Source organism: Phascolarctos cinereus, unplaced genomic scaffold (genome assembly GCF_003287225.1).
Source record: "Phascolarctos cinereus isolate Bilbo 61053 unplaced genomic scaffold, phaCin_HiC Scaffold_2;HRSCAF=192, whole genome shotgun sequence".
NCBI lineage: Eukaryota > Metazoa > Chordata > Mammalia > Diprotodontia > Phascolarctidae > Phascolarctos > Phascolarctos cinereus.
Window position 1 is genome coordinate 46,734,439 of NW_027555625.1, and position 21,737 is coordinate 46,756,175.

A 21,737-nucleotide genomic window follows, 5' to 3' on the forward strand; every position below is an offset into this window, starting at 1 on the left:
AACTCCATCTAGTTTGCATTAACAATGTGTACAGTTATCACAGAGCCAAAAGAGAAAGAGAGCGTAGCTGGAGAATCTCATCCATCCCAGCAAAGGCAGTGGGAAAAAGAAAACCTGGTGGCCTGTCCAAGAGGCCTGACGGTAGAATGAGACCTAGGCAGGCCTGGGGTGGGAGGATGAGGGGAAGGCAACTCAAGAAAAGGGAGTTACTTCTATTCTCCCCCTCCCCCCGTTTTTTCTTGCCTATTAACGATGCCATTCCTTACAAAATGCTTGTGAACCTTACTGCTTACAGGACGTAATAGGAAAGCAGGGCCTTAACCAAGACACGAGCTGTCATTTGATGTTCCTAGAGGCTGGAACCCTGGCTAGGAGCTAAGCTGTCATGGAGTTATTACTGAGAGGTCCACTGGTCTGGGTGGCCTGAGATCCTGCAGAATACAGAGATAACGGAAGCCACAGGAGTGGAAAATATTGCCAATGGAAAGAATGTAGAGAAAGAAAAGACAAAAATCGGGTCATGGGAGAGAAGAAAGAAGATGAACTATGCAAGAAGGTTGGAGGGGTAGTCAGATGGACAGAAATGCCACTGATGGTTGAGATTATCTCATGTGAACTCCCTCAAGGAAGAAGAGGGTATCAGACAAAGGGACTGGTCAGCAAAACCAAAAGGTCAAGGAGGATGCCTGAGAAAAGGCCATTAGACTGGGTAATTAGATCACTGGTGACCTTTGAGCTGTTTCAGTAAAGTGGTAGGTACCAAGGCAGATTGTAGGGCACTGAAAAAGGAGGAGGGGGTGAAGAAGCAGCAGCTATCCTCTTGAGAATGAAAAGGAAGAGAGTACAAGTAGCACAACAGCTGGGGGGGGGGGAGGCTGAGATTTCAGGGCCGAAGCAATGTGGGAGGTTTAGGGATGGTTTGGTTTTTTGCCCCTTTGAAAGAGAAGCTCCCCCTCAAGCTCCACTCATGTGAAGTGGCTCCCCGGTGCCAAAGGCTTGCCAGCAGAGCACAGGCTCAGGTCCATCAACACGGCAGAAGATTCCAAGCACTGCCCTGGTGATGGAAGACCCTCCATCTGCCATCCCAGAGCTGGACTCCCGAAGGCTGGAGGAGACCATGCCCAGGTTGAACATAAGGCCCCAAGCTACGTTTCAGAGGGGTGCGTGGAGAACAACCAGTGACACAGCTGGCACCGTAGACCCCCGAGGTAAGAGGAAAAGTGGGCATGCTCCTCAGCAGAAGGGAGGGACTGAAAAAAGGAAAGAGGAAAGTCAGGGAAGCGGATGGATGTGCAAAAGGCCTACCTCATCTTCCGAGCTCAGAGACAAGGAGGAAAGGACATGCTACCCCCATCTGAGAGAGGGCATGAATCTCCCTTCAGTAATGTGGAAGGCAGATCATTTGCTGAGAGATAGGGGATGAGGTCAAATTCAGGATCAAGGAGGATGTGATAGGAATTTCACCAGAGGTGAATAAGGGGGACTGCCATTAGGAAGGGCAGGCTCGACTGGCCTAGACAGTGTAACATTGTAGCAGACCCAGCCTGGCCAGTTTCATGAACAATTTCATGTAGCAATTCCTGCAAGAAGAGATTTAGGTTTTTGACCCACACCAAGACTACCCAATTTGATTACCCACTTCATTTACCAGGCATGGCTAGGAATTATCTTGGCTACCACCAAAAATCAAATCCATCCTTACAAGATGAATGCAGATTTGGTACATGGCTGAAGATATTCAGAATGATGAGATGCAGTCTTTGAGGGCAATTACAAGGGCGGCGTTTCAACAGCCGGAGCCATGACAGCATCACCATTAGAAGTAGATAACCTCCCCAAGGTGCACGTTTTGAAGGGGACAGGGTTTTCTGGGACGCAGAAGTTTTTGTTTGTAGGTTTCTTTATCTCTTCTCTCCGAAGGTTAAATTACTGGCCAAGTTCTCACATCTAATTCCCCAACAGTTACTTTCCACCAAGAAAACTGTCTCCGACTATACCCCTGATCCCTTCTAATTGAAAGCCCCTGGTCACAAGGGATGGGTGACTCAGCACAAATCCATCACCATTACTGAAACAACTGAAGGAGTTCTTTGGACTTTGTATCAGTAGCCTCATCATCTCCTACAAAGGACAAAGCACATCATTACTGTCAGACTCACACTTGGGTCCCTCCAGCAAGTTGTCTTCCAACATGGAATTTAGCAAGAGAAGAGAAGTTTTTGTATATGATTAAGACGGCTCTCTTGGTTCAGGTCTCTCGTGCCCCCAACTTGGCAAAACTGCCTATAGTCATTATTTCAACTGCCTGCAGTTATTATTTCAAAATGTTCAGACTCCCATTCAACACTACCAGTTTCAACATCTTCACATCCAAATAGGATTCTTCACTTACGGACTGGTAATTTAGTAAAGGAAAGTACAAGTACGTGCGATCTTGTTCTAGACAATTTGGGAAGCTCAGTAAAATGGAGGAAATCTTTCTGCAGATACAACTAATTACTTCTCTGGGCCTAAGGGTTGGCTTTTCTAAAAATAAAAATAATAATAATAATTTTACATATATGTATATATGTATGTGTATATATGTATATATATATAAACTTTCTAACTCTATATACAGAAACTTTCTATTAACTACATACATACATATGTATGCAAACATATATATAATAGTTAATATAAAGTTAATTATTTTAATACAAAAAAGTAGTATCACTCATGAGTCAACTAAAGTTTGTCTCAAACCTCTGCTTGATTTTTTGCTATCAAGAGTTTTGTTTGTTTGCTTTAATTGCTCTTCCCCTAAAGTGTATCAGTAGGAATATGGCAAAAACAGGCAAAAAAACCCAAGACTTTAAACTGGAATGGGAGAAAGAAGGACTGAAAGCCTAAGGGTCCTTGTTCTCTTAGAAACCCCTCAGCCTAGCAATAGGTATGGCATAAGGGTGATTTCTGGCAGGCAGAAGAAAGTGGCCTGTTTCTTTATGTAAATGACCTTTCTAGCCATCTCCCCAAAGAAGAAAAGCTACCCAGATGTGGAAGGCCCATCCCGGGGTCACACAATTACAGCCATCTGCATTCCTCCTAGAGCAGGATTAGCCCTGGAATGTGCTTTGCAGCTTTGTGGGGGGAAAGGAGTTAAAGAAGAAAAGAATGGTGAGGAGGGGGGAATGGGGATATTTCTCCTTGTGTCTTTCCAGCCAACACTCTAAGATACACTTCCACTTCCATGAGAATCAGAAAATGGAAATAACTCCTGCTCTAACTTTCTAAAGAGCGTAAGGTTGAAAGGGGGAGGAGGGGAGAAAGGGGGAGTGGAGGAGGAGGAGAAGGAAGAGGAGGAGGAGGAGGAGAAGGAGGGGCCAGGACAGGAGAGAAAATCTAGTGCATTAGGGGAACTGCCTGTCCTGCTTTGATCCCTTCAGTCGCTATGAGAAACCAACTTTTCTCCTTGGGTTAATCAAAACCAAATTACTCAGGAATGTGGCAGGACAGGTCTGAGCTTCCAGGTCCTTTGTCTTTGAGAAATTGAAATGAAAAAAAAAAGAGGGGGGTGGGGTGTGTGTCTAGGTAAAGCAAAGGGTCAAGAAAGGTAGCCCCAGCTAACTCCCCCTACCAAAAAACAAACGCCCCAACACAGGCCATCGAAGAGAGCAAAATAAAACCTTCGAAAACTGCCAGGTCTAAAGGCAGTGAAAGCCCATTTATCCTTCCTGCCAGATAATGACAGGGCCAAGAGAAGTCATACTTTCACAAAAGGGGTGAAAAATAAAACTACAATGTACACAACAACCCAAAATTAAGACTAGTGTTCTGCAAATTCTACATCTGCAAATGATGAGATAAAGGGCTCTCCTATACCCAGCACTTAGCCCTCTCTTTCTAATCTAAAATTTTAATGCCAACCAAAAGTGCCTTAGTGTGGGACTTTGCCAAGTCAAAACTTGTGACTGTATTTTTAAATGCAAGATCATTCCTACAGCACTTTTCAGGTGGGAGGGACAGAGTTTAAATGGCTTTATGAAAAAAAGCATCACCATTAGAGGTTGATTGAATTTTTTTTTCAATTTGTAATCCTCCCTACAAGTTCCACTAAACAAGACCACTGGACAGACTCCACTGTTCTAAGGAAGGCTTAAGAATTTGTAAGTCAAAATTGCCTTGCTTATTGAGCAGGTCCAGTGTGATTCCAGGACCACAAATCAGTTTCAGTGGAGGAAAGGCAACAAGTAGGGTCAAACGTCAGAAGATGAAAAGTGCCTTGAGATCTGCCATCCAAGATACATAAGGAATTAACATAAATACATAAGTCTTGAGAGTCATTCCCCAATGGATATATTGTCAAAAAATTCAAAAAAGTTCTCTAAAATAAGAAGCAATCATCATAGAAACAGTGTTCCAAATGACTAGTAAAAGAAATGCAAATCAAAACAATTCTATGGTTTCACCTCATAGCAAACTGGCAAAGGTGACATCAGATGGAAATGCTCAACACTGGAAAGACTGAAAGAAGACTGGAACATCCAGGCGATGCTGGTCAAGGTGTGAACTGGTCCAACCATTCTGGGGAACAATCTGAAATTTATGCTATGAGAACTAAAAACGTCCCTACCCTTTGGTCTAGATGGAGTTCCTACTGCTAGGAGGTCAGAGGCAGGCAGAAAAGTCCCATCCACACCAAAATATTCATGGCAGCAATTTCTTGGGGGTAGCAAAAAACTGGAAAACAAAGCAGGTATCTGCTGGTGACGGTTGCAGTTGAATGAAACACAGTATCGCTGCACCTTGAGGAACGAAGAAGACGAAGAATTCAGGAAGCAGGGGAAGACTTATATGAACTGATGCAGAACGGTGGAAGCAGAACCAGGAAAACAACATACTGTAAATGACTATACCGTAAACGGAAAGAACAAAAAAAGAGACTGAGCATAGGGTAATTACAATGACCACGTTTGGCCCCAGAAAAGAGTTCAGAAAAAGCAATTCCCTCTGTTCTTTGCAGAAGAGGGGCTGACAGTGATGAATGTTGTATACGGGGTCAGATGTGTTTGGTGTGCTGGGTTTTTTTATTCTTTCTTCTGAAAACTTTTATCACAAGCATCGCAAAATTTTAGATCTCGAAAGAACCTCAGGGACGTACCATCTAGTCCCACCTTGCCCCCTCATTCTACAGATGGGAAAACTTGAGTTCTGGAAAAGTCATATGACTTGTCTAAGGTCACACAGGTATGAAGTATCAGAGGCAAGATTTGAACTCCAGAGTCTCTGCTCTTTTCACTGTGCCATACTGCCTTGAGGATGGGTAGGAGATAGCAGAATGTGTTCAGGCATTAAGGTGATATAAAAACAAAAGAAATCGATAAAAATAAGATCATTAAAATTCCAATTAAAACACTTACTAAGTGGCTACTACATATGAAATATTGAGATAGGTTTTAGAAGGCCTCTGGAGATCCAGTTCAGCCTCCTCATTTGCCTTCATGACCCTGTACAAGTCAACTTGCTCATTCATACCTGAAGCTGCAGAGCCAGGATGTAAGCCCAGGCCTTCCCACGGCAAACCCCATGCTCTCCTTCTTCCTTCTCCCTGATCCTACATGTCTAGAGAGGTGTCTACTCCTATCCTGTCTACCTTGACTATGACCCTTCTCCACTACTCCCATATGGGGCAACCATCCTAATTCAGGTTTTCATCTCCTGTCACCTCGACTATTTAAAAGGCTCCTTCCCTGGTATCCCTGGCCCTAGATCTTCCCCCTCCCCAACTCCATATCATCCCTCTACTAAAACTATCTCAAGTGATTCTCCCACGCTTACAGAACAAAGTCTACGCCCCTGCTCCTAACGTCTGGCCCAGGACTACCTGTGGAGTTTCAGTCTTGTAACACTCAAACCTCATCCTCTCCCAGCTCCCTTCACATAAACCCTGGCCAGCCTGGACTCTTTCCCACCCCTAGTTCTTGCTGGCCTTACCCACCTCCGTATCTTAGCTCACACTGTATCTCCCTGGCCCAGAATGGCACTTCTGTTCAAGCTCTCCTTTCCCTTCAAGGCCCAGCTTAGCTGCCATAAATTTGAGAACCCCAAAATTTGGTTAGCCTGCATTTTTTTAACCCACAATTCCACTCTCCCCTAAGAGTATAGAACCTGTGCTATAAAAAGATCACAACAACAACACACACATACACACACACACACACACACACACACACACACACACACCCCACTACCTGTTTGCCATAATTTGTTATGGGCCCTGAGTCTATCTAGGAGGTTGCTTTAAATGCAACTTTTAAAATACTGGACACCTTATCAGCAGACAGAGTCAAACACACGCACACACACACACACACACACACACACACACGTCACCACACTTAGATCTCTGACATTAGCATTCCTTTTAAACTTCTTAAAACAAGGTCATCCCAGCAGTCCCTTCCCCTCTTTCCGGTCACAGCTGTGGACTTTCACCCCCTTCTCCAACAAAAGGGACCTTGTACATAAAATTAACCTGAACTGTTGGTCTCCTGCAAACTTGTGTGGTGAGAGAGGACAGAGAGCCCTTGGAATATTTACTCTCCCCTTCCTGGACAGGCCCAAGAGCTATCTCTCTCCCACACAAGAGGCAGAGGGGTGAAAGCTGAAGCAGAGATTAGAAGCTGTTACAAGCTCAGTCAGGCTCTGCTCTAGGACCACAGCTGTGCATCTAGGGCCCTACCTTCTCGAGAATAAAAACAAAGACTTGAAAAAGAAAAGGAAAGACAGAAAGAAAACTGTTCTCACTGACTTAGTAACACTGAGAAGGAAAGAAAAAAAGTTGGCTTTAGGGCAGGAGGAGGGAGGAGCGAAGGAAGTAGGCACTTTTAAAGGGAGAAATAGATCATCTCGTGTGAAAGCATTTAGTTGTGAGATTGGGAATCCTAAATTCTGGGCTGAAATTTGTACGTACTGCACAGAACTCTGTGCTGAGGAAAATACAAGGCCCATCTTCCTTCCCCTGGCCCTTGCCTCCTTCCCCTCCATCAAACCCACCAACACACAATATTTACATAATCATCTTGCTAATGTTCTAACAAAAAGGTTTCCATCATACTTTTTGCTTCTGAGGGGAGTGGAAAAAGGGGGGGGTATGAAAGGCCACTCCTTTTACGGAAAGGGTCAGTGGGCAATACAGAAAAAAAAAATTCCCAATTCCTGGGTAGCACATCATATGCAAGCTGTTCAAAAACTGAGGCTCTGCCACAAGCACAGGAAGTGATGACAACAATTGTTCCAGCTGAGTCATCCATGTAAGGTTTACCTTGGGTCACACTATGAAAAATCACTCTTTGTAAAAATCAGAAATCGAGAGCTGGTCTGGAACAACTGGTCTCGACATCAGAAGAACTGGCTTTGTCTGACAAGTAAGTGCTGAGGCCCTGGCCCCGGGTGCTTAAAGCATCCTTGAGAGAGTCAGCATGCTCTCTGCTCCCCCCAGCTCCCTGGCACGGGCACTCAATCACCACCCTCCCTCCCTCAGGAGCTTCATGCCACTACCCACATCCCCCTGTCCTGGTCCCCCGTTGTGGCCGGGATGTTGGTTTGCTGCCATGATAGAAAACATCCCCCATACCAACACCTCCCAAGGACTGAGGATGAGAGAGAGAGAGAGTGGGAGAGAGAGACAGACAGACGGACTTCAGCCAGATCAGTGGTTCTCTTCTACACCTTCCTACTACCTTTACTAATGACCCTCCCCATCCTCATTCAGATCAACTTAATCAAATGGTCCTACCCCTGTTCTTTAGCTAGTTACCACCTACTCCTTGAATCCCAGGGATTGAGAACCAGTTTCCAGGGCAAACTTTCCCCTGCTACTAGGAAAACAGTAATCATCATCATCTACTACTACTACTACTACTACTACTACTACTACTACTACTACTACTACTACTACTACTACTACTACTACTACTACTACTACTACTACTACTACTACCACCACCACCACCACTACCACTACTACTGTTCCTCTTTCTCCATTTCCTCCTCCAATTCCCCTCCCCTCCATGCCACCCCAGATCTCCTCCTCTTCTATCTTCTTGAACTCAGAGAAGCTGGCCTTTCTTCCCATGGAGTCTTAGCCCTGGTCACCCTCTTCATTGCCACAGCAATCCAACACAGAGGCCAGATGAACACCAAGGAGTCACTCCTTACTTGCCTTGGCCTTTCCAGGTCCTCCCTCGGAGGCCGTCACTCCCCAACTCTGTTCCTTTGGCCAGCTTATCCCAGCCAGGCCCTTGATGTTACGCCCACTGACTTTTGGGATGCCCTCCCTGCTTTCTCAAGGACTTCAACACCCAGCTCCTAGTCCTCCTCTCTGCTCAAACACCATCCCTTAAAGTTAGGGACTTCCACAGTCACTGATGTCCTTCCAAATACTTATTTAGCTCATCAACCTCCACTCCCATGACCTAGTCTCTTCCTCAGTAGCCAGAAAGGTGCTCACCCTGGTGACCTTCCCATCGTCTGAACTAAAACACCTCCATGGCCTTGCACTTGTTGAAACTTCCTTCTATGATCCTCTCCTTCTGCCTCACATCTCCTACTTTTAGCCTTTATCCAAGCCTCCAGATGCCGCTCTGAGCCCATTTCCATCCCACCAAAGTCCTGACCCTACAACCACCCAGTTCAACTGCGAATAGTCCTCCACCCTTGTTCTCATCACTGTCTAGGCCTTGACAATCCTCGACCCTATGTTCTGACATTCTTTCCATTTGACCTCCTTTGTTATTACTCCCATGCTACTGAATGAAATCACAAAAACACAGAGACTGGGTCTAATCTCAACTGGACTCTCAGTGCTGCACAGAAATCTTTTTGGACTTTGCTGCCCCTCCCTCCCACCCCCAAGGTGTTCCAGACCTACTCTGATAGGAAGCTGTCCAATTCCTACTCTTCTGAGGAAAAATCAACCACTGTGAACTCCTTCCCTCTCTGACCCCCCTCCTCACCCCTCCCAGCTCCATCCCATAGTCCTTCTACATGGTCACCCATCTTCTCCTTTGTGCCAGTCTCTGGATCTCTGAGCTTTGTAATCCTTCCCCCTTTGTCAACGGTCTTTCCCTGAGGAATTCTTCCTTATCCACTTTCTATAAACATCGCAGGTTTCCCTTAGCGTTTAAGAAAACAACCACCACCACAACAACCCTTCACAAGACCCTGCCACCTAGGCTATCATACCATAATGGCTCTCCTTTTCGCTGATAAACTCCTACAGTCACCTTCACCTGATGCCTCTACTTCCTCCCCATCCACTCATTACTTAGTCCACCCTCCACTCTACTACCACTGCTCTCTGAAAAGCTTTTCAATTCTCCACCCTGCTAATCCAAAGGTCTTTTCTCATCCCTCAGGCACTCTGACCTCTACAGCTTCCAACACTGTGGAAAAACTCTTCTCTCCTGCAAATCCACCCCCTTCCTTGGCTTCTGAGACACTATTCTCTCCTGGCTCTCCTCCTATCTGTCAACCTGACTGATCCTTGGACGGATCATTCTTCATCTCCTGCTCCCTAAGTGAGGGGCCCCCCAAAACCCTGTTCAAGGCCCTCTTCTTTCTACTGATGCAAGAATGGTAGATTTAGGCACAGCAGGGGCCTGCAAGACCATTTAGTTCAGTCCCATCTTTTTCCAGGTGGGGAGGCTGAGATCCAGAGATACTAAGTGACCTGACTACTAAGGTGATGGGTTGTTGTTATTCAGTTGTGTCCAACTCTTCACAGCCCCCTGGACCAGAGCATGCCAATGCTGTCCATGGGTTTTTGTTGTTGTTGTTGTTTTGGTTTTTGGCAGGGATACTGGAGTGGTTTGTCATTTCTTCTCCAGTGGATTAAGGTACACAGAAGTTAAGTGACTTGCCCAGGGTCATACAGCTACTAAATGTTTGAGGCTGAATTTGAATTCAAGTCTTTCTAACTCCAGACTCAAGTTTTAGCTGCCTCAAGGTGACAGTAGGCGACAAAAACCCACATTCAAACCCAAGTGGTTTGACTCTAAACCTAATCACTCTTTCCACTGAACTATGCTGTCTTCTTTGATTCTAATCTGCTCCTGAGGGGTTCAACTATCTCAATTTACATACATACATACATACATACATACATACATACATATATACATATATATATACATATATATATATAAAACGCCACGATCTGTGTACACAGGCAGCTATGTGGCACAGTGCACAGAGTGCCAGGCCTGGAGTCAGGAAGACTCACCTTCCTGAGTTCAAATCTGGCTTCAGACACTTCCTAGCTGTGTGACCCTGGGCAAGTCATTTAAGCCTGTTTGCTGCAGTTTCCTCATCTGTAAAATGAGCTGGAGAAGCAAATGGCAAACCACTCCAGTATCTTTGCCAAGAAAATCCCAAATGGGGTCACAAAGAGTAGGACATAACTGAAAATGACTGAACATCAATCTATGTATCTTTTCTGAATTCTATCCCTGCCCCTCCATCTTGCCTATGGGATAACTCTACCTGGAAGTCCCATCACCATCTCACAATCACCATGTCCAAAATGAACTCATCTTCCCCCTAAACATGCCCCTTTTCCAAACCTACCTGGTTCTACTAAGGGTGCCATGATTCTCCAAATCCCACAGGCTCCTAACCTCAGCAGTGGCCCAGACTCTACCCTCTCCTTCACTCCTCACGTCCAGCCGTTGGACCTAGTCAGTTCTACCTTTAATACTGAGAGAAGACAATGTGTCATTCAGAGTCAGAGGACCTGGGTTCTAATGTCAGCTGTTAATTACACCTGAATGACATACACTGACCATGTCATCTCGTCCTCCAGTGCCTCAATTTCCTCATTTATAAAATGAAGGGGTTGGCCCAGATGACCTCTAAGGTCCCTTCCTGCTCTAAACCCACAATCCTAGGCCTTCTCATCAGTCTCCTCTCCACTCACACAGCTACCTCCCTAATTCAGACCCTCACGGCCCCTCTTCTGGACCACGGTCACCTAGCCTCTCTATCTAGTCTCTCCTCCCTCCAACCTGCCCTCCATAAGCTGCTAAAGGGATCAAAGGGACCAGTCCACCTTGGTTGCAATCTCGCTCAAACTTTCTGTGACTCCATCAGGTGAGGTCTGGCTCCAACCTGCTTCATTTCACATTATCGCCCTTCATAAGGTCTATGTTTTAATCTAACTGGCCTACTGGCTGTTCCCCAAACTTAACATTCTATCCTGTCATTCACACAAATTATGTCCCCCTTGCCTGTTAGCCCAGCTCCCTCCACATCCCTGTTTCTCAGAACCCTTATCTACCTTCATGAATCGGCTCTGGTGCCACCTCTTCTAGGAAGTCTTCCCTGACACCCCCCAGTTGTTAACTTCATGCTCAGGCCCTTCTTAAATTACCCTTCTGTTTACACATATTTGTATAAACATGGCATTCCCCTCAGTTGAATATAAAATTCTTGATGACAGAGGGGCTATTTGGGGGGAAGGGGTTGGCTTTTGTATCCAAGTGTCTAGCATAATGCCTTGAACATAGTAGGACACTTACTAACTGTACAACTCTGGAAAAATCACCTCATCACTCTTAATACTTCATTTCCTAATCCGTAAAATCGCCACACCATCATTTGCACTGCTTACCTCACCAAACTATGGAGAGAAAAGTGTTCTGCAAACCTTAAAGCTCTATAAGAAAGTTCACCATGAGATTACTCCATTAACAACTAGAAATGATACAGTTTGTGAAGTATGCCTATGGACCAAATGCCTCATATATAGCTCCTACGCAGTGCTTTACATTCCACACACTGACATGCTTCCAATAATCCCAGGGGGTCAGTAGCAGAAGTACTTTCATTGCCCTGTTAGGGAGGTAACCAGTCCTATGCTGGTCTCTCAGGGATAGGACTCAAATTCAAACCTTCCATTTCCACTCTGCTTCTGGAACCAGGGAGCGACAAGAGACATCAGAGATCTACATAATCCAATGCTCATTTTTACAAAGGATGAAAGTGAGGCCTTGAATGAGAGAAGTCACTTGGCAAAGATCACAAATCTGATTAGTGGATCTGACTTAGATGCCACGAAAGCATTTTGTTCTATCAAGTGTCACTTTAAACAGGTGCATGCTTCGGGGCTTGAAAGCAGTTTGTGGCTTGCTGTGGTGGTGATTTTTAACATGTAAAGATTTTGCTGTAAATGGTATTGACAAAGCCAGTTTGTATGGATATTCTCAAAGTAACCATAAAGTCTTGCAACTACAGGGACAGTCATTCGGTCAACAAACATGTACTAAGTGCTCACCATGTGCCAGGCATTGGTGGTACAACCACCTACCTAACTCTCGGGGCTGCTGGGCAAATCCAATGAGAATGCATGGAATGTATGAAAATTGTTCTTCCAAAATGATTCTTCTTGGCCCTAATTACCCCCATCCAGCCTATGGTGTTTGCGGCCCACTGAAAAGATTCCTGGGAATGTTCAGTGAAACTACAGGGACAGAGGGGAGAAAGGGGGAAAAGGGAGGAAAAAAAGGACTTTGAAAACTTTTGCTTTTTACTGATCCCATGGTTTTCTGTGTCTACTTTAAAAGTTGTGGGGAATAGAGAGAAAGGGGAAAACTGCTCTCTTCACCTGCCCCAGTGAATGGATGGCCAAGTTTCACACAAAGTACGTCTGTACAGCCATGTTTTAAAACTAAGGGAAAATGGAATTTAAAGTGACTGGCTGGGAGGGCCTTAAGGGCAGCTCAGGTGCAACATGAGTATGACCTGTCTGTCTGTAACCTGACTCCTCTAATCAAGGCCTCAAATTGAAAAAGGCAAGGCTCTGAGTTGCTCTTTTTTTTTTTATGCCCAACCCAGAGAGAAAGGCCTCAATTGATCGTTCCCCTCCTCTGCTATGTGCCCTGGCACAGGCAAAGGCTAGAAACCCCAGAGGTGGGGATCTGCGCCGCCCTCCCCTCCCCCCAAGGGGATCGGAGGATGGCAAAAAACAGCAAAGACAGGCATTGGGCGGGAGAGGGAGAAGAGCCCCTTCTAAGGCTGGCAGGGAGGCAAAGACTGAGGGGTGGGGGTAGGGGGTGGGGGGGTAGGCACATTATAATTAACTCAGCAAGTTGATAGTATTTGCATATAAATGCCGACACAAATCACTGCAAACAAGCTAGGACAAGCCAGGCCTATTAGCATATACAAGGCAGCCTTCCATGGCCCCTTTACGTGGGTCAAGAAGCTGCTCACTTCGGCAGGCGGCCCACCAATGGCCTTGGTGGACTGGGGACTGGGGGGGCGGGGAGGAAGAGGAGGAGAGATTATGGGGTACACGGAAATGGATCCGTTTCAAACCCTTTCACCAGCGATTCCAATGGCAGGATCTCGACAAGCTGGCTTTCTTCCCAGCTCACTGGAGAGAGCGGAACAACAGTTCAGATTTTCTTTAAAGGTACAGGGTAGAAAGGACAGTGGAGCCAGAAGAAGCAACAGGGGAGGTGAGAAAGGCAGAGAGAAGCCCCCCTCAGCCATCCGAAGGGAAGAAGAAGACGACAAGATTATTAGGGACCCACACTGCCGCTGAAAGACAGCTCGGACTAGCCCGAGTGAGCAGTGGCGGGATCTATCAGGTGAGAACCGCCCGCCAAATGCAACACAGACAGCAGAGGCAGGCTGCAAATCAAAAGCACCGTCCCAGGTTAGCGTTCCGGCTTCCTACTGCCTAGTCCCTCCCACATCTACACATTCTGGGACAAGCCCATAGGAGCTGCATCTCCAGGCTGGAAGGACCTCTTCCCACTATCTAGTGTTTCTGAACTGTCTCCAGACTTTCCTCCACGATCCTGCTAGTTCTTTATTTTGTCCTGGCAGAGAATACATTCTAACCCAGGAGTTCTTAATCTGGGGTCTACCAATTGCTTTCCCCTAAGTGTCTAAGGATAGATACCTTCCTCTCCTCCCTCCCCCAACCCACGCCCTACATTTAAGATAGTGAAATATTTTACATAGAAATATATGCAGAATGCCTATAAACCCCTCACACGTTTTGCAGATACTCAGGTACAGTTGGTGAAACACTTCACTTAAAGGCACTTGACAGGATTCACTTGTCCCTAGGAGCCAAGTAATACCAGCTGAGAACCTCACAGAGACATGGAGACGAGGTTTTAAAGCAGGTTTTATTTAAGTACCGACCTCTGGTTGATAATACAGTCAGACACATACCCCAGCTCCTTAACAGTGAGTGCATCCAAGTGTTGTCCTGCAGCCTTAACGATAATGCAGATGTTCTATGGAGCAAGTCAGGCTGCTTCAAAGAAAGGAAAAACCACCCCAGCATGCTGAGGGTACATTAAGAACCAAGGCCCTTAGCCAAAGAGCATTTTAGAAAGTGGAGCCTGAGACAGTGGAAGGAGAGAGGGTTGGGTTTGATTTTTTTTTTAAAGCAGTTAAGGAAAAATGTTTTTTTAAATGTTGCCGAAAGGGCAACATAGCTGTTCTCTGGAATGCTTGTACCAGACAAGGTATTAGGGAGAGTGAGATTCAGGACAGGCCTCAGGCCTCTTGGACTTATAAGAGATGAGGAGGTTCTCTGGCATCTAGGTCTAAGTAGGCACGTATGCTCATTGATTGTTTATGAATTCATACCAAAAGAAATGAAGGAAAGCTAAAAAAGACTTCCTTTTCCAAAAAAGCTTACATATACACACTCTCTAAATAGAGCAATGCAGAGGACCCAAAATCAAACACCAAACAAGGCCTCTATCTTTTACTAAGTTAGCCTGTCAATCCAGTCATTCCCATTCAACAGATTCAGGAGGAAAGCTATACAGCCTGCCTCTGGCTTTGATCTTATGTTATTAAAATGACAAAAATAAAGAGATGAACACACACACAGCACTCAAAATTCAAAGTCTTCATCAGAAACCTTGCTGGTATACTGAGAGCCTCAGGGTAAAAGTATTTTCCTACTTTCAGGTTACCTATTGGTCTCTATTCCTACTCATGGAAGCCCCAAATTATCACATACCTTGGAAGATGTGCAGAAATCTGGTCCCCCCTTCCCAACAATTTTATACCCTCACGCCAAATTTCTAAGTTCTCCTTCAAAACCCTCCTATGGTGTATATGGTATCAAAGTGGCCATTAACTTTTGCCTACAGAAAGTCAGAAGAAGAAAAGGAAAAGGGAGGGCAGATTTCACCATCAGAATCACCAGGTTTGTGGCAGAAACACTTTCAGGAGAGTGTGGAATCAGCAGCAGATAAAAATGCCACCATCCAATATTTTAATGAGCCCATTCTCTTAGCTCTAGTCATTTCCCTTCGTGACAGAAGATACCCCCCAAACTGCAGTTTCCCCCATCTCCCTGTTCCCCAGGAGACACTTAAAAATTAAAGGCAAGATAATAGTTTAAGAAAGCCACTAAGGCCATTATAGAAATAGTTTCCTTCCCTAAGTAAGACAGAAGTAGGGAAACATCACTGGCTTTTACTAAGTTGGCCACAAGGACTTTTAGCCTGTTTCTGTCAGAGGCCTAGGCATAGGAGAGGAAAAGGAGGCCAGGGGTCCCCTCCCACCTTTGCAAGTTGCCTTAATGACTGCACTGATTGAGGAGCTAATGGAGTGGGGCAGAGAAGGTGGGGTGCACAGATCTTGGAGGCAACCCACCTGTTAATACTCAAACCCAAAGAATGAGCAACTCCACAATGAGATGCCCTAGAGACAAAAGGATAGAGAAGGCCTCTCAGGAGAGACTCACATCAAACTCTCCCTTCATTAATCCACCTGTTTACACCACGGCATAGTGACCCTCCCTTGGGAAAGGCAGACTCCCTAGAATACTCGACTAGTCAGTTTCATGCATTCAAGGACAAACTGAAGCTATTTTGCTAAGGGATTCTCCCCCCTCCCTCCAAGCTGAAACAAAACTAGCACCAGTTTCCTTAGGGGGACCTTGCTGCCACAGAATGGGGGTCCTAGACCTCCTCTATTCCATTCTCATGCATTCAAAAATAGCAAGAGATTTCAGGGAGGTTGTTTTTAAATGACAAGAGAGAGACAGAGACAACCAGTGAAGATTTTAAAAACGATAGGAAAAATATCCACAAAAAGGTCATCACAAGGCTTAATTATTACCGAAATATTTCTAAGCCCAGCCCATGCCCCAGAGTTGATTATACGTTTTGTGGAATTCACTATTGTAGACTCATTGTAACACACCTTTTTTTTTTTAACCCCCTCAGTCCCTGTCCATAAAATGGTCATCTGCTCTACTAAAGAACAAAACAATTTAACCACATTCGGTTCCTTGTATTCTATCAAGAGGCTTTTGAAAGCTAATAACAAGTGACTCTGCTGTGGAGAGTGCTGAGGATTGCAAAGTGTTTTACATACATTGTCTCACTTGATTCTCCACAAACCTGGGAGCAGTTACAATAGTGGAACCTGTATATGAAGTGGTGCCTGCCACTGTGTGTTTGGCAAAGTAACAATCTCACTGGGTCTCAGTTACAGTTTCGAACTGTAACCTCACAGGGTTGGACTAGGCGACCTCAAGGGTCTCTTCCAGTCCCTAGAATCCTACTCCAGGTATCATACTAATAAACCTGGATTTCTGTCTCCATGCCTAGGACGACAACCCAAGGTTACTAACTGTTCATCAATTTCGGTGGCCCAAGAAGATAAGCTCTTGCCCACTATGGGCACCCAAATAAAATATATGAGCCACTGAGTCTGGCTCCTGCGAGACATCTGCCTTTGATCTCCATGCCTGGATTTGCTGGAGGGAGACTGGGTGACCAACTCTTTCCATCCAGTGAGCATTTAGTAAGTGCCAGCTATGTGATAGGCACTGAAAAGACAGACAGACAGACAGACAGATAGACATAGATATAGATACAGATATATACCTGAAATGGTACCTGCCCTCAAGATGTGGGAAACAATATGTGCACAGAGATAAGTAAATATAAATACAAAATGATCTGAGAGTGAAGTAAGCATCACAAACTATGTGGAGGCCACCAGGGGGAAAAAAACTGACGTACAAAGTAGCAGTTAACTGGACCTTATCCCTTAGGACCTGGGGGTACCAGTCCCAGGTTATAAGGTAACATTGCAAATTCGATTGTTAACAATAACCCTTATCAAACTGTAGGCAAAATCATTTCGATACGAGAAAACACCTACATTTAAAAAAAATAATAATGGGCCCTCATCCCCCACATGTACTTTAAGCCAGTCTTCAAAATTAAAATTGAAGTCAGAAGGTTTAACAGGACAAGTTTAAAGGGAAGTAATGTTAACATCAGCTAAAAATATAAATTTCTTGAGGCCACTGATGTTCAATTCCACTCAAACAAACATTTAATTTATTAAGCCCTGCCGTATGCAAAACAGATAAGAAGATACCATACCTGCCCTAAAGAAATTTACAGGCTAGTAGGGGGATGATACATACAAAGATAACTATAACATAAAATGAACACAAGCACACTTGAGAATTACAAAACGAAAGTGCTTTGTGATGGGGGGAGGGGAGAAAGGAAGGATGTGACTGACTGGTGAGAAGAATCTGGGAAGATTTCATGGAGCTCTGCAAGGGCATGGGCAGAAATTCAGCAGGTAAGGAGAGGGAGGGAGGACACTCTAGGCATAGAAAGCACTGAGATGGGAAAGGACAACAAGTGTTTGAGGGACCAAGGAGTTCAGGCCCAAAGCAAAGGAGAAAAGAGGCGGGGGCTGTCCCCAGACTGTGGATGACCTTGAATGAAAGAGAGGAGAGTTTCAATTATATTTAGTAGACCTTAGAGTCAACTAAGATGGTTAATGCTGGGCTGTGATGTAATCCAATCTATGCATAAGGAAGATGCTTGACACCAAATACATAGTATAATACAGTACTAGCTCAAGTTTCTTCAAGCCAACTGCCCCCCCAACCCTCTTCTCCAAGACCAGTTCTAAACTCAGAAAACTGAACCTTGCAAGACATTTAGCTCATTAACTAAAAAGATGCCCCCCCTGCCCAGAACAACTTGAGTAATTCCATAGGCTTTTCGAAAATCTCACATGGTCACTGATATTTTTCAGCCACTGAAATTCTGCAAGAAAAAGAGTTTCTCAGGCAAGGGAATGCTTCAGTGTCAAGTGTACTTTCAGGTGTTTACAAGCCCAAAAGCTGAGCAGACATTCTGCAACACCCCCCAATACCACAACAAAAACAAAGCATGATTACGGTGAAACTAGGGGCCAGAGCACCCTAAGAAAAAGGGTGGTACCATCTAGAAGATCCCAAGCTGAAACTGAAATACCAGAAGGTAACTAACTTCTCAGCATTTCGCAGACACTTGTTCTAATGAACTGGGCACTGGGGAGTCTTTGTTCCCACCTTATGTGGTCTAGGCCTACTATTAGCATTCAAAATGGTCAAGATGAAAAGTGAAATTTCTAACTAGCTCCTGGCCACTGGATGTCCAAGGAAGGCAGCGCAATTGGTAGATCCAACGCCACATGTAATTAAGAGGCAATCGTGGGGAAGAACTTCAAAGGGTGTTTGGTAGTACTCTGTAAGTTCCTTGAGGCCAAGGTCCGTCCTATTCATCTTCTTGTCTCAGGGCTCAGCAGCAGGCGAAATAGGGCCCTGAAAACTCTCTATGTTTAATCATAAAACAACTCAACTTCACTAATCAAACAGATGACGGGTGGAACCTCTATTTTATTATGTCACCCTCCTGTGATATTTTAGCATTCCTTTGAATTAACTAATGCAAAGAGGAGGTCAAAGGAAATTAATACTTCAGGGTCTTATTTGAAACTACAGAAATTTAGACAGTGGTATGAACATGGCAAATATTTTCTTACACATTCTCAGTATAAAAATATTCTCAAGGTAATTTAGAAATAAATGGCAGCTTTCTCAAGTGCAAGTTGCACCATTTAAAAAAATACGTATTCTAAAAGTGAGTTAAAATATCCATGTATATTTATACATATTTTATATATTTATTTAGAATAAAAGCAGATTTCAAGGTGCTTTCAATTCCTCTTGATTCCAAAAGAGCTGATTAAGTTTAGAAATGCTTACTTCTTCCTTTGTAACCCACTGTTACTTAAGGCTAGTTGTATAATTAGAGAGAAGTGCAAAGTGTGTATCTAGCCCATTTGAGGATTGATACTTTTGTCAAGCAGGCTAAAGGAGTGAGACAAAAATATGTTTCTATCTCCCCCCTGAACTGAGCACAATTCTTCATTCATGTGTGTATACATATATGTGTGTGTGTGTGTATACATATGTGTGTATACACACATATGTATATAAAACTTAAAAAGAAGGGGGGGGAACCACAAACAAACCAGTTGTTGGTTGAATAAATGGATGCAAAGACTACTTAGTCCTGTTATTTAGGGAGAAATGGCTTTTAAGAATTGCTAGCACACCATCTCAAAGTATGCTGTGAGGGACTCACTCCTAAATAAAACAAGCACATATGTGGACTTTCGTACATATCCATCCTTTAAAAATCTGGGACACTTAAAAATAACACATCTTTCACCCACCAGTCCCAAGCTTTCACTGGGATAACAAAGTCAATTCACTCTCTGAGTTCCTACAACAAAGAATTCCAGGTTGCCTCAGAGGGCATTCTATCTCCAAATACTTTAGAAGGCCACATTCTGCTATCAGATAGAGTCTTTGCTGCTGCGTACATGGTTCCATCATCTCCACGCTAAACTACTGGAACTCCTGCCTTGTAGGGTTTCCCTTGAAACTTATCCAGAAACCACAGCAGTTAAAAGAACATGAGAGTTTGACACCTTCTGAATTCAAGAATGAAGGGGCCCCAGAGACCAACTCTACAGCCTGCACCTGCTGCCTGATGGCAAAGAAACAGTTCTACGTCTTGGTGAGCAGTAAAGTAGACGGGATTTGCATAATCACTCACATCCAAGGATCTCAAAACACTAAGGAAAAAATGAGGCCCCAGTACCCATTCTGGTGTTTTATCTGCCCAATTCAGTGGTCCCAAGTCTGAATCCCAAGTGTGGCCTGCCCGCCCTAGGGCCACCTTTCGGGGCTTCTTACTAAGTATTCAAGGTCAGCTAAAGGAAACAATGACAGCTTCCCTCCATTTTTTGGACCTGTCTTCTCAGTGGTTTAAGACAGAGAAGGCTCTATTTTCAGAAGAAAGCTTTCTTCTGACCAGCATACAATGACCATTTGCTTTGGGACCGATCTAATAGAAGTTAAGACATCTGTAGACAGAAAAAAAAAATATCATGAGTTGTTTGTTTGTTTGTTTTTTGGCTGTCTTTTGTCTGAGAGACAGAGACCTTTGATTTCACGGACATGGGGAACTCCCAGTGCAGAGATCTTCTCCACCTTTTGGAAATCTCTCTATAACTTAAAGCTTTAGAACATTAAGAACTGCCAGGCCACCAAAAGTTAAGTGACTTGCCTGTGGGTCACATATCGAAGCCAGGATTGGAACCCAAATCCTCCTGTCTCTGAGGCAGGCCCCATGCCACACTGCTGTTTTTTTTTACCAACTAACAATATTAATCTGGCTTCTCCGTAGTTTGAAGGCTTCCCTCTCTAATTACACTGAAACACGCCTTAACCTAGTTTGGGGTTACCCAGTGACTTCTCCTTTGTAGTGAAGTGTGCCGTTGGGTTAAGATGAAAGAACCCAAACCTCCAAATACCACCAAGGTTGTGGCGTTGGGAGCATTTAGAACCCGTATCCCAAGCCCAAAAGTTTCCTGCTCCCTTGGCCAACTGAGTTCAAAAAACAATAAATACCAGTGTGGCCCAAGTGGAATCTAGTGGGGTCTCTCAAGATGACTTGCCCTTCCCCCATCTACCAGGAGAATGGTAAAGGAAGCCAAAGCTGGGAGCACATGCCTGCAGTCACTGAATTAAGTCTGGGGTGGGGGGTGGGGGAGGGAAGCCTACATGTAATGGAGGTGACAGACACCAAGAGGGAGGGAAGGGGTTAACTCACCTGGAGCACAAAGCCTCCATACACTTCAGGAAGGAGGAGATGCCAGATGCCAGATCCATTGGTGGCCCTCTGGCCAGCCTCTCTACAGGAGCCTGGGAAACCTTCTCGTCACTAAGCCCCCCAACCTTGCCAATCCTAGGAGGCATCCTCTCCCCTTCCCCTGTGCCCACAGCACCTCCCATGTGGTGGGATCTGGGGGTTGGGGGGCAGGAAGGAGGCAAGGGAGTGGAGAACAGCAGAGTTTTCATCCTGGGAGATGTGGGAGCGTGGATTCATTCCTACATTTGCCCATCCCCTCCCACCCTTCTCAGGAAGACAAACTCCCAGGAGAGAACTGCTGGGCTTTACCCATCAGCCGGCACCAGGCATTCCACTCCCCTCCCCCCAGGAGGCCAGGGGCCTGAATGCAGTCTGCCTGCTGACCAGATTCCAGTAATAGCTTTATGTAAATGAAGTCCAACTCTCACAATTTGCCAGTGTGCACTGCACTAGCTAGGGGGAAGGGGAAGGGGGGGGCGGGTGGAAATCCACATTACACATCAACAAAGCGGAAGGTTAATTTGAAACTCACAGCCCTGCTGCTTGTCTGTGCCTGGCTCTCCTCTCTGTGCAAAGCCTGACATCTACAGTTCTGTCTGGCACAGTCAGGGGCTGCTCATCGGAAGCGCGTGAGGGACGCCGGCTCCAGTGGGCAGGAGCTCTCGCGCGCCTTCCTCCAGGCCGCTGGGCTGG

General features: G+C 45.1%; 1 protein-coding gene across 1 annotated transcript in view; it reads right to left on the bottom strand.

The window, feature by feature from the left end:
• Positions 1 to 21,737, bottom strand: part of ZFHX3 (zinc finger homeobox 3) — a 318,956-nt gene that overhangs the window by 286,599 nt on the left and 10,620 nt on the right.